Source organism: Ruditapes philippinarum, unplaced genomic scaffold (genome assembly GCF_026571515.1).
Source record: "Ruditapes philippinarum isolate M1 unplaced genomic scaffold, ASM2657151v2 ctg197_1_1_1_1, whole genome shotgun sequence".
NCBI classification, from domain to species: Eukaryota; Metazoa; Mollusca; class Bivalvia; order Venerida; family Veneridae; genus Ruditapes; species Ruditapes philippinarum.
In genome coordinates, this window is record NW_026863178.1 from 235,153 (window position 1) to 249,322 (window position 14,170).

A 14,170-nucleotide genomic window follows, 5' to 3' on the forward strand; every position below is an offset into this window, starting at 1 on the left:
ATAAGACATTATGCGTGCGCGAAACACGGACCTCTACCTCCAAGGTCACACTTGGAGGTCAACGCTTAATATGGTCTGTTGCATGGTATATTTTGTTTCTAGTCCACAACTTTCTAATCCATCAAGGGATTTTGAAAAGAAGATAACGTGTCTTGCGCAACACTCATACGCTTACCTTTAAGGTCAAGGTCATACTTGGTGATAAAAGATCAACATTGTCTGTTCGAGGGTATTTGTGGTGTCATGCACAACACCTCGACATTTATCTGCAAGGTCAAGGCCCTGCTTAAAGGTCGAAGCTAAAATGTTTTTATATGTTTTGTGTCCAGTCCATAATTTTTTATTGTTCAAGGGATTCTTGAATTACTTGGCTCAAATGTTTGCAATAATAACTCGACATGCCACGCATAACACTTAAACCCCTACCTCAAAGGTCAAGGTCACACTTGGAGGTTAAAGCATAAACTAGTCTGTTACAGGGTATGATGCCAAGCCAGTTCCATGCAAATAAAATGTCATGGTGAATTGCCCACGTATCTTGATTGATGGCTAGACACGAAATACACCCTGTAACAGAGTATCAAATCCTGTATTGATTTCGTGTTTGTCAAATTCATTTTGTGGCTTTGAAATAGTGATAACAACTATACAAATGTATTTCTTTTGACACATACACAGGAGTTATTTTTATACTTCTTTAATGAATTTATTGTTACATGCATGTGCAGGTCTAGCATTGATATAAACTTTGCATAGAAAGACCTGAACATAGACTTTCATAGTAAAATATCTTTCATAATTCTTCTCGGAAACAGTTATTATGGTGGCATATTTCTGCCACCAGATAACCTGATAACTAACTAGTTCATTAAGAGGTTAACTAGTTACGTAACTAGTTAACCTGATAACTAACTAGTTAATTAAGAGGTTAACTAGTTACGTAACTAGTTAACCTCTTAATTAACTAGTTAGCTATATGATTATCTGGTGGCAGAAGTATGCCACCATAAGTAATGCTCAGTATTTAGATATTTAATATGTAGCAACGCGGTGCCCTACAAAAGTTATATATAAGTCATGCCACTGGAGTCAAGATTGACCCCGCCCTTAGAGATACATGTACTTAGTTTATGTAGATTTGTACAGAAAAAGCACTCTTGTATGGGAGAGCCTAGACTTTTTATTATGTAGTATGACTTTAATCCTTTATGGTGACATTAATAATGTATCCACAGCAAAAAAAAACTCCAGTCTTGTGGATAGACAATTATGACTTATTGTGTAAAATAAAATGTAATATTTGGATGAAGTACCGGTATTTCCATGCGGAAGTCTATGAATCATTTGAAAATTATGTAGCTTGGGTAAAAATGACAACAATGTGTACCTTATCACTGATATTTTCATTGTAATATTAATGAATCTTAGGTGAGTAGGGCCATCATGACCCTCCTGTGACGTAAGGGTACTTTTTATTCGCTATAGCATAATGTAATTTTGTGTTATACTTTAGTTTAGGCTTTTAGCTATATTTGTATATCCAAGATTTATGTAAATAAAAAAATGAAATGCAAGAAGTCTTGTTATCAGTGAATTATTTGTTTCAAAATTTTCAAGGTTTTTCTTATTTATTCTACTTTGTATATAATTATAAAGTTGTTAAACCAGCCCATGATTAATTGAAGGCCCCCTTTCTCTTTTAATCTTTGAAAAATGTGAGAGTTGCCTTTCAAATTTTCAATCTTCATATAATGTTTCACAACGGTTTGTCAAACCTTAGCCGAAATATAAAAAACTTGGTCTTTTATCTGTTATAATCTATAATCACAATGTGATGATTAGGGCCAATACTTTATCCGTTATCTATAAAAAGTTTTATAGGTTATAAAATGCCCGCGTGGGATATTGGCACCAAACTGAACCAAGCTATTTGATTATCAAGCGCAAAATTCTAGATTATTATCGAGGTTAATATAACATTATGTCTATCTAATATTGATTCATTTCAGTTTTAACTTCTTATTTCATTTTTTTGTCAATAAATGATCTGATCCCGATATTTATGTTTTACTTAAATTATTGTTTTATGCATGCATGTTATCAACGAATAAGACTCAAATAAAGCACATGTCAGATATTTTGTATGCCCATTCAGTCTAGAGGACGGTAAGGATTAAATGCTAATGCTGATAAATCAAAAACAGAACCTTATGATAACCCATTTCATGCTTGATTTATTAAATGGAGCGGCCCATTTTTTAATCAGTAGAAACAATTCATTATTTCATAACATGTACTGAATGAATAACGAACAGTCCAGACCATAATTGGGCTGAACGGGATTTTAGGGAACTTTTTGTACGATGCATGACAAACGTGGCCTGAGCCAAACTAATGTTGCTTTAGTCGTAAATTGAAGATGAAGCGATACTACTGTTAACTCGGCAATGTTTATTAAGAACAATTTACGAAGAAATACACACAAATCAACGATGAATCAGCATTTAATTAGTGCAAGTCGTAATTTAGACTTTTAAAGATCCTGTATGTTGTAATTTAGGTTTTTACCACATTTAAGTGAAATTTTATATATGTATATAATTATGCTTCTAAAACAATTTTCAAACATAAATAAAAATAATTTTTTATGTACTGCAACTATTTGTCCACATTGTATGTAATCATTAAAATATATGGTTTGTTTCTTATTGAAAAATTTGACTTAGACGTTATAGAAAATAAATTTCTTATTACCTTCCTTTATCAACATGAAATGTAAATCGGTATTTATCTTTACTAATAATGCTTTTTGTAACTTACAATATTGATAAATCTTCATTTGAGCATTATATTTATGATATTAAACCATAAAAATTGAGTTACATGATTTTTAAATGTCGCTAAATGCGGATCCGATATTTTTATATGACATACGATAGAGCACTGTTAGACAATATTTGTAAAATATCAAATTTTCAAAACGAATGATACAAAATGGGATTGCATTCGTTTTGAGTAAAACTTGGTATGATTGTTCGACAGAGGGGTTGACAAGCGGGCCTCCAGTTAGTTCATCCTTACTTCAAATAAATTATTATTACTTCAATCACAGTTGTATTGTGCGATGAAATACATTTAGAAACAGAATCAACTTTTCGATAAAATACATACAAAACAATATTTTCTAATATGAAAGATCAGCTGTAAGATAAACAATTTGCATGTCACCATTATCTCATAATATAGTAGATTTATGGCTCAAGGTATTTAAAAATACGAAAACAGGTATTTCACGGTATCTAGGAAGTAACATTTTTATAGTTGTTTCGGTGTAGCTTAGATAAAAATTGTCATTTAAGTACGTGTAGTTGTATTCATAGAAAATGTTATTTAAGCCTATCCTTTTGTGAGCAGGTATTTTAATCTACAAGTAAATTATAAACAAAATTTAAATTCATATCGAACTTTATCCAAATTTAACAAATTTATAATATTGCTCAATTAAAAAAGAGAAAAATTCTCTAATTTGCAGCATCAATGTATACAAATAGTATTAATGTAATTAAGTTAAAAAAAACATTAACATTTGAAAATCGTAGTCAACATCTTTAGAAATAAATATATTATGATATTGCATGATATGTCGTTCATATGCGCATAATTTATAATTACGAAGGCCGAAGTATATATAGTACACAGATCGATCTATTTCCATTTTATAACACCTCATGAAAAAAATAGGCTATATTTGAAATCTGATAAATACAAAACAATTTTTTGTTGAAATTTGCTTTGAAAAGTATCTAGAATGATAGAAAAGGGTCTAACTAAGAAAATAATACAGACGTTTTAAACAGTTGTTTACGTGATCACAATGTAGCGCCAAATATCGACGCAATAATATATTGCTGCGCGCTGTACAATTGCAGTTGCGTAGCAAGCAATAGGGTTCGTAACCATTTTTCTTTGATAATGAAATTAAATAAAAAGGTTCTTAAAAATATGTGGCGTTTTATCATGTTTCGTGAAAATATATTCCATATTTCACTCAAACGAAAAAAAATATCCTCTTAATATTTCTATAAACCATCGAAAAGCATGTAATAAATTAGTGTTCGATATTGTTAGAATAAAAAATAAAAAGCTAATTAAAAGCTAAATTAATTAAAGCTAATTAATAAAAGACATACTACTCACAAATGCATACTTTTTCAATAAGATAAAACCAAAGTCACAAAATTGTCTTAAATTGTTATTTTGTACCGCCTTTTGGTGAATTGGTTATGATAACCACAGATTCGCCATGACATAATGTTTTTAAGACTTTTAATCTATATTTCTTTTCATAAAATGTCATAAATAGAGGATATTTAATGAGCATAGGGTCAATACTAAATTCATTGAACAAGTTGAATAAAATTATATTATGCGAGCCTCTGGCGAGCAAAATATAAAGGATATTTGTTTGTTTGTGTGTAAGATGAAATGTTATTTCATCGCGTGGGCTTTAAAAACAGTATTCTCACGAGTGTCGTAGCCACGGATGAGAGTATTGTTTTTAAAGTTCACGAGAATAAAAATAAACTTTGACGTCAAATAACACATATTACACAAATATTTTTTTAAAAATCAGTATGGTGTATAAAATTCTCAGAATTATGAATAAAAATTCAAAAGTAACTTATCAGCAAACATGTGTGCCATTTAAGTGAGTAATAAGTATAGTCCCTTTGTAGTTCGCATGGAATAAAACACACCGAGTAACTTTCGTGATTAAGCTTTAAAACACAGTTTATGGAAGTGTCTCTTGTCATGAGTAGTATTACATATTTAAAGTTCTGTAATTTCCAGAGGGAAGAGTTTCACTACCGGTCTATTGGCAACTCCACTGTCTGTTCGAATTATCGCCGACCGAAATAGTCCATCTCCTCCGAGCACGAGTTGTTAAACGACCGCCAGTTTCCATTGTGCACGTGGTACATCATCGTGAACTTGTACTACGTTTCCAACTGATTGTTTCTTTTTTCTGGAAGTACGATGTTGCCCTCGAAGAGCAGTTATGTAATCGTGTCTCAATCGCTTACGGAAGTCTTCTAAGAATTTTATCTGAACTCTGGTTCGTTGTGTAATGTCCATGTGAACCTCTTATAAAAGTCTATGAATTATCTTCTGTTGTTGTCCGAAGCGCTCATTGAGTAGGCCAGCTGCCTCTTAATATTTTGTATTCGTCAAAGGAAAAACCGTGCGGCTATACCTTGAACCAAAGATAGCAAGTAGTTGAACTTCTGAACGTCAGATCACGTAAAATTCAGATGAATACAGTCCCAAAAATCTGCCAGTTGGTTTGATCTCCGTCCAAATTATATATGGTAAGTTTTGGAAGTTTGTGTTGCGCAAATGTACTCGAACTCGTATGTCGCGGTATAATAGGGTTATTTTCTCGATCAACAGAACTATTGTTTGTAAAATATTGAGTCTCGCTTAACTTATGAATTCACAGATCCAAATCGTATGAATATTCTTCACTTTCCGATATTTCTGTTTCAATCGTCACACTGATAAATGATTTTTTACATTCAATCCTTTAATTAGCGCAGCTTTCTCTGTCAGATAATCTATCAATGATAATATTTCTAGAAACGACATTTCCCCATTTTGATTTATTACGGCTAAATTTCTCTGAACGATTCTGCGTTGACGTTTTTAATCAATTTCTGAAGATTCAAGATCAGTCAATAGCTATACGAATGAAATTATAAAATTTAAAGCAAGTTTAATTAACATGTTTTGTTCGGTTATTTGTTCCACCCAAAATGATACTACTTACAGTAACTGATACGTAAACAATTCATATGTTTCTATTTTAAAGGCTTGAGTTAATTACTTAAGAAACAGGAAAAGATTTCAGGGGAGAATGATGTATTCATGAACCAAGTTCATGTCAGAGTGTGATTTTCATAAAATTTATCTGATTGTTAAACTTAATTTTGTACCTTTAAATATGAATCAAATCAGTTAGTTTAAATGTCCAAGGATTAAATACCAAAAAGGAGGGTATCTGAGTTATTTCTGAGAAGTTCGGCACTCTTGGTTTGCAGTTTACAAGAAAGTGGTATGTTTCCCTCAAGTCCATTACAAGTGCAAGCTGCTGAGACTATCATGTTTTTTGTTGAGAAAAGATGTTCTCTTAGTGAGTTGCAGTGCATGAGGAGACGAGCATGTTGAATAGCTGTCTTTCTGTTAGCTATATAGATGAAAGTATGTGTTTTTAAAATGTTCTTATTTAAAAAGCGAAATAGATTGTGCATTTAGAAAAAGTTGTGTATTGCAAAGTATATTACGTAATGATCTGTGGGGGATGTTTCAAACAAAAGGAGGGATAAGGTCCTATAAAAAAAAGGGTTTGACTGTAAGTGTATCATTTTATAACAGAGAATAAGTTTGTGTTCAGTCTTTGATTTCAGAGGTTGTTATAAAGATTAGAGTTAGTGTAGGTTTTTTTTTCTAATGAAACCAACTATGCTGCTCCTATGATCATTTTTGCCGCCTCAGTTTGTATGCTCTCAAGTCTTTCAGCCTCCACAACAGTGATGTTGTCCAACACTACATATGAGTTTTCAAGAATCGTGCATATTTACAGTTTCAAGTGATTTGTGATCGGGAGTAATGAATGTTAATTTTTTGCCAAGGTTTGTGTTTGATATCCATTATATGGGTACTCCATGAACCATAGTTAGAGACAATTTGTCAAAGATGTTGCTTCTTTGCTTGTTGATGAAAATAACTGATTGTTGACGACAACAACTGATGGGTACACGGATTTGTATTTTTTGCAAGAAATGATGAGGGTTTCTGCTTTTGACAGAACAAGAATAGATTTTACGCGGATTTGCGTGTTGTTGACCAGCAGTAGCTAGATGGTTGTCCACAATACCATGCTATGTAGTATTATCGCCAAAAGTCGAAGAGGAGATTATATATCGGATATGGGTCCCTGTGAGTTTTCGCTGAAATTTGGATTGTATCAGAATAAAGACCATAACAACAGACTATTTCTTATTGATAAAAAGTCCTGAAACCACGACAATAGTTGGCTTGACATGGCCACTTAACGACGATGGCATACTCTTTAGATTTGTCGCGAAATATAATACAGCTCTTACTTCCTGATAAATAGACGTAAGTTGATTGGCATTTAATTTCCAATTAAAACTAAAAATCATTTTACAAAGACGAATATATCCAAACCCAAAGCTTAAAGGAGTGTGGAAGATAGGCACCAGCATACTAGGCAGTGATACCAAATGTCTTGATCGAGAAATGGCTCTCCATACTTCACTGATCAATACAATGTCAATTAGTTAGTTTCCTGCAAGATGTGTAAGTTCGTGGATGACTTGATTGAGACCGAACTGAATAAAGACGTTATCATGTTTTTCTTTAGACTGTTGCTTGAGATAGTCGGAATTGAAGTCAACAGTCAATATTGTTTCTTTAACTCGGTATCAACTACAAGACCAATAGAGTACCAAATATATAAGATAGAAGAAGCAGGGGGTTTAGAGCTCGATAGAACACAAGCAGAAAATATTTTTTCTTTATTAGAAACTCTAGTCAGGTTGTTTCGATACCATTGATTTGACAAAATCGCCGAGAGGCAGTAAGTGAGTCCTTTACATATACCGAGATCCCACAAAACCTCTACGTTTCTAATTTTTTTTCTTAAAAAGGAAACATTTTTGGGAAATATAGATAAATCATGGGGGGGCCTTTTCAATTTAAAGGGTTTTCATGGTGGCTGTTTTGGTCCCTTTTTGGTGCGTCTAGAGGGCCAGCAAATAACACGACAAACCCCCCAAAACGGCGCTTTTTTTCGCTTTCTCTTGTGTCCTGTCGTACGCCCAACACGAAAAAGCCCCAAAGGGGCGCATTGTCCGCTGTCGTCTTTCGTCCTGTTTCTGGGTTCAGTGCCAAAGGGGGGTTTTTTGGCGGCGCTTGTCGCGAGGGTCTTTCCTGTCGTTGGTTTTATAACCCCAAATCCTTCGTTTTGAAAAGACGAAAATTTTGACGAGCGAAAATTTGTGACATCGGACAACACGCCCACGAAACGTCCCTTTTTGGCGTGCCGCTAGAAAAGAGGGAAAAGATGACAGGCGACAACGCCCCTTTTTGGCGTTTTTCTTGTGTTGTCCCCAACGCAACGCGACCCCCAAAAGAGTCCCAAAATTTCAAAAACCATAATTTTCAATTTTTGGTTTCATAAACAAAATTATGTTTCACAATAGCTTACTTCAGATTTGTTTTTTATGTTTTGGAATCCCGTTATTTAACAAATGAAAAATTTGAGATCGAAATACGTATTTTGGGTTTTGGGTTTTTTAAAAAATTTATTTTTTCAAAAGGGCTCTTTTTTAACAGAATACCCCCCCGATAAAAATTAAAAAATCAAACCCTATTCGAAATTCTGAAGGTTTTCCACCTCTTTTTAATTTAAAAATTTGGTTTGGGTTTTTATTTTCAAAAATATTTTTTAAAACGTTTGATTTAACCCAAAAATTTTAAAAAAAACCCTTCCCCTTTCATCGGGTTAAAAAATAGTTTTTTGGTAAAAATAAATAGTTTTTTTAAGATGAGAGCAAATGCAATTTTTTCATGATCGCGAGAAAAATTTGGGGAAATTTTTTCCCACATTAGGGTTTATGCCATAAATTTATCAATTCTCGAAAAAAAAAACCAAATTTTATTTAGTTTTAACCCTATTTTTTTCCCAAATAAAACATACAACTTTTAACAATTATAAACAAGTCAATCATGTTTTTAAAAAAGAAAATGAAAAGGGACGGAAAATTTAAAGTTTTATAATATAGAAATGAAAAAGGGGGGGCCATGAGGGCCTCCCCGATTTTTGGGGCATTTAATGAATATTTTTACAATAAATAAAAAGGCAAAAATTTAAAATTTGCCAAAAACCCTTAAATTTAAAATCCAAACATTCAATCCCACCGGGAAATAGAGAAATTTACCCCTAGAAAAAAAAAATTTTGTACAACTTTTTAGGGACTTTAGAAAATTTTCTTTTTCCCCAAATATCAAAGCTCTAAGCCTTATATCTTCAGAAAAGAAGATATTTTAAGTTCTTACTATATGTACATAATGAAAATAAATCAATGACCTGTTTTTTTTTTTTGGGGTGGGGTGGGGCCGATCTAAAACGCAAGGACTATAATTTGAACAAACTTGGTAGACCTTTAAATCTTAATTTTTCCCCTTCCCCTTTAAACCTTTTTCCCATTTATAAGTCATTGAAAAAAATTAAAGGGTTTGGAGGGGCATACCTTTTCCATCCCAAAAAGTTTGAATTTAAATAAAAATAAAAAAACTTTTCAAAAAATTTTTTTTATTTTGCCCCCCTTTTTTAATTTTTTTCTTTTTTTTACCCTTTTCCCCGGCCCTTTTTCCTTCTTTTCCCCCTTACCGGGACTTTTTCCCTCTTCCCTGACCCGACCCAACCGGGGGGGTTTGGGGGGAATTTCCCCCCCCCCCCTTAAAATCCAAAAATTTATTCCTGTCCCCCTTTAAATTTCTGGTTAAAATAAACTTTTTTCCAAACTTTCCATTAATTCCTAAAAGTTTTTTTCCCCCCCTATTCAATTTTGGGGGGTTTAACCACCATTTGGGGAATTCCCGGGATTTTGTGCCCGGATCTTAAAAGTCTTACAAATTTAAATTGTTTTTTTTTTTCCTTTTTTTTCCCGGCCCGGGGGGTCTTTTTTTTTTTCTTTTAATTTTTCCGGAATTTTTGCATTTTTTTTTTTAAAAAATCACCCCCTTTTAAAGCTTAGCATTAAATTTGCAACCTTTAAATTAATTTCCCCATCCCCCCGATTTTCAAATTTTAGGGAAAATTTCCCCCGGATTTCTTTTCCACGAACCCTTTTTTTAACGGTTCCCCAACTTTAAAAGTTAAAATTATTGGGGGGCCCCTATAAGGGGGGGGGGGGGGAAAGGGGGGAAAATTCCCGGGGGGGGGGGAATTGGGGGGTTTCAAAGCAAAAAAACCCCGGGGGGGAAAAAAAAAGGGGGAGCCTTCATTTTTTTTGGGGGCCATTTGGGGTTTTGGTTTAAACCCCGGATATCCTAGAAAAAATTTATTTTGTTTTTTGTCCCTTTCAAACCAAACCCCCCCCCCCCCCCAAGTTGAAAACCTTTCCCCAAAAACCCGGGAAGGGAAAATTCCCTGGGGGAAAATCTTTCCATTTTTTTTTCCCCCCCCCAAAACCTACTCCAAACATGTTTACTGTGGATTTCTTTGGGCCGTATGCCCTTTCTGGGGGATGTTAAAAATTTTTAAAATTTTTAAGCCGGGCTGGGGGGGCGTGGCCCGGTAACTTCACTTTCCAAAAACGGGTTCATGAAAAGGCCTAAATCAAACCTAGCCTGCAACTTTTTTAAATTTTTGCCGTGTTGGTTTTCTTTAGTGTTTATGTTTTCCCCACATGTATTTTTTTTGCCTTTATTATTCGTGGAGAGGTTGGCTTTTTCTTTTAATGTTTTAGAAAAGCGAGAGGGTTTAAATTTCCGGGCATATACAGGTGCGAAAACAAATGCGTTGGAAAACATTCAGCATTGATAAAAATTTCATTAAAAAATATTATTTTTATTATATCGTTTTAAAAAATTTGGGTATTCCAATTAAAATCTTTTTTAAAATTTGTATTTTAAACAAAAGATAACAAACATTGTAAAAAACCCAGTTTTCCTCTAAAAGTTTAAAGAGGATGTGTAGTGGGGAAACAGCATGGACAGTACCCAAGGGCCCTGAATGGTAACTTTACAGTTGACTCTGGAAAAACTCGGAAACCCAAGGGGGACGGGGCATTTTACTTCGAGAAAAAACGGAATTCAAAATTTAACGTGATCTGCCCCATTACCCGTTTGGATTTTCCCTTTTACATTATTTACATTCCTGATTGAATGTGATAAATGGACAGTCAATACGTCAAATCTGATTTCCCAAAAATTTTTTTGACGAAAATTGGTACTAGAAAACATAAAATTTTTCCGAAATTAAACAACACTTTTTTCAAAAATTTAAATTAATTTTGGGAGGTTTTAAACCCAAATGTCAATTATGAGTGGGTTAAAAGGGATATTTTAAGTTTCCCGAACAGACAATTAAAAGAGCACGATAAAAAATCTTTTAAATGTGCTGTTACGGTCTGGAAAAAAGTGTTAAATTTAATTCATACAAATACATAACTGGTGCAAACGATGTTAAGCACTTTGGTCATATACTGAGGTAACAAAGTATGAAACATGGCCCCGACTAAGTTTCAATAATTATAGAAAAGAAACCTTCTAAAACAGAGCTCTAAAACAGTCATATGCGGGACTCACGAGTCATAACAATTTTGTTCAAATGATTTTGATATAATAGTGGCAATGGTGACATATGTTATTTATATGAAACATTGAAATAAGTAGCATTTCGCTTCAATGTTTTGTTTCACATAATAGCTATAGAAATTATAAAAATAAGAAAGAATGTTCAAAGATATGTGCGTAAGAATTATTTTGCATTACACAGAACATTTAAACCCCTTTTTAAAATTGTTAAGAATAACCACAATTTCATAACATTACATTTTTAACAATGTATTTGTTCTGTATGCAATGTTTTATTAAAGGTGGGAAAAAAACGCTTCTATTTATGAAGACTTAATCCTTAGATAACTAGTCTGACGCGTTAACCGCAGGTGCACATACTTGAAGATGAAAGCATGCACTTATTGATAAAATCAAATACAAGTATGCATGCACATTTTATCAAATATGCACAACTGTCAGGGCTCAATGTTAAATAGGTGACTGCAATAATGGCCCGATTATTGCATTCTCAAAACGTAACAGTCAAATGACAATGCGTTCGCAACATAGGCAAATAAAAACAACTTTAAAAAAATGCAATTACATGCACTTTTTAATTTTTACCGGTTTTGCCAAAGGGTTTAAAAAGTCTTTTTGGACAAATTCAGTTAATATATAAAAATGGCCCCCTTTTTAATAAAAATCTAAAAAACTTATTTAAAAAAAAACATCCTTTTTGAAAAATATTTGATCAAAATTTTACGGTTGGGAAAAAAAAAACCATCCCGCAACTTTTAACCGACTTAGTTAACCCGCCGGGTTACATCTTCCCGGGGCCCCTCAACCGGGTTTTTGGGGGGAATCACACCAAAGGGGCATGGTTTTCAACAAACTAATTTTTACCAGGGGGGGGGGGGATTTACGTGACTTTTTGTATATTAATACCCACGAGGAAAAAAGGCGGGCTGCCCGAGGGCCCCCGGGAAGTTCCTTATTTTTTTAAATTAATGTGATTTTAAAGTTTTTTAAAAAAAATTTTTTTATGGAGATAGAAATTTGTGCCCAAAATTTTTTTCAAAATCCCCCCAATGCCAAAAGACAAAGTAACATCTGGAAAATGGAATTTTTTGTAAGGGGGACACACGGACAGGAACGGCCTGAGCCTTGGCTGCGACCTTGTCTTTTTAATTTTTGGGAGACATTTGTGCCGTTATTTTTTAAAATCCTTTTCCAAACCCCGGCCTTTACAAAAAAAAACATCCCGGGCCCTGAATGTGTTTTTCTTCAAAATTTTTTTGAGAGAATTTGGAAATTTCCATCCCCAAATTTTAAGTAGACCTTTACCTTGAAGGTTAGGGACAAGGGGCTTTTGTCGCGGACCATTGTCTTTTTGTGGTAGGGGCTTTTTGCTTAGTTATTTTAAAATTTAATTTTATGCATGACAAAGTACATCCCGGGGCACGAATGGCTGTACCCATAAACTCTTTTTTGATAAAGGAACTTTAAAATGGTAGTGTGGGCCTTTTAAACCCTTTTAGGGGGGAAAGTGATTTTTGGGCCGACACATCATCTTGAGTTGTAGACATTTATGCCCCAAATTATTTTAAAATTTCCCTTTCCCTGCATGACAAAATTACAGCCCCGGGCACGGGGGTGTTAAACCCATTTATTTTTGTTTAAAGTAAAACTTTTAAAATGTTAGGGGTGACCTTGACCTTTTTAGGGAGAGACGTAATTTTTTGGGACGTAACCCCCATTTGCCTTGATTTCTAGACATTTATGCCTAGTTTTTTAAATTTTTTCCATGCATTGACAAAATTTTCATGTACATCTGAACCCCCGAATTGTGTGTACCTTTTTCCCCTAAATTTTCGATAATTTTGAAACTTTCAAATGATAGTGTGACCTTGACCTTTGAGGTAGAGATGTAGTTTCTTAAACGCGACACATCGTCTTGATGTGGTAGACATTTATGCCTAATTATTATTTTAAAATGATTCAATGCATGACAAAGTTACAGCCCGGACACGAAATGTGTGTACCTATTTACTCTAATAGCGATAATGTGAAACTTCAAAATGATAGTGTGACCTTGACCTTTGATGTAGGGACGTGGTTCTTGAACGCGGTAGACATTTGTGCTAAGTTATTTCAAAATCCCTCTCAATGTATGACAAAGTTACAGTCCGGACACGAATTAAGTGGCGGACGCACAGACAGACGTTCCCTACGAATGGACATTTATTGGGTAAACTTCTTTTGTTTAAAAGTACCCAATAAGAGAAACAAAAGTACCCAACAATACTGACGGAATGAATAGACCAACAAGTGTCCTCTCGTGCGTCGGAGGTACCCAACAAGTGTTCTCTCGTGCGCCCGGACAGACGGACGGACAAACGGTGCGATTATATTATGCCTCCGTTCGGGGGCATAAAAACATGTCTGTAAATTTACCAAAACCAAAAACGTGTTTTAGCTAAATAGGGCGGCGGGGTTGAAATGGCGCTATTTTTGGTAGACAATTTTAATACTTCAGTTCATATTTACAAGACTATCTACTGCATTAAGACATTTTATTACTAAACGAAGGAAAAAAACTATACGATGGAAGAAAGTAAGCAAAACTGTGAAAAAATTCTGTCCCCAATCCCTAACAAGGAGGCGGGGCAAAATAAAATGTCCAAATGGCAAATTGAGTGCGCCTTGGTGGGAGATTTGGGACCGGAAATAAATTCTATAGCTCTGAAAGGTTCAAACCATTCTAGGGTGCACTTCAAAAGATTACCATACGGTTTTGAAATTA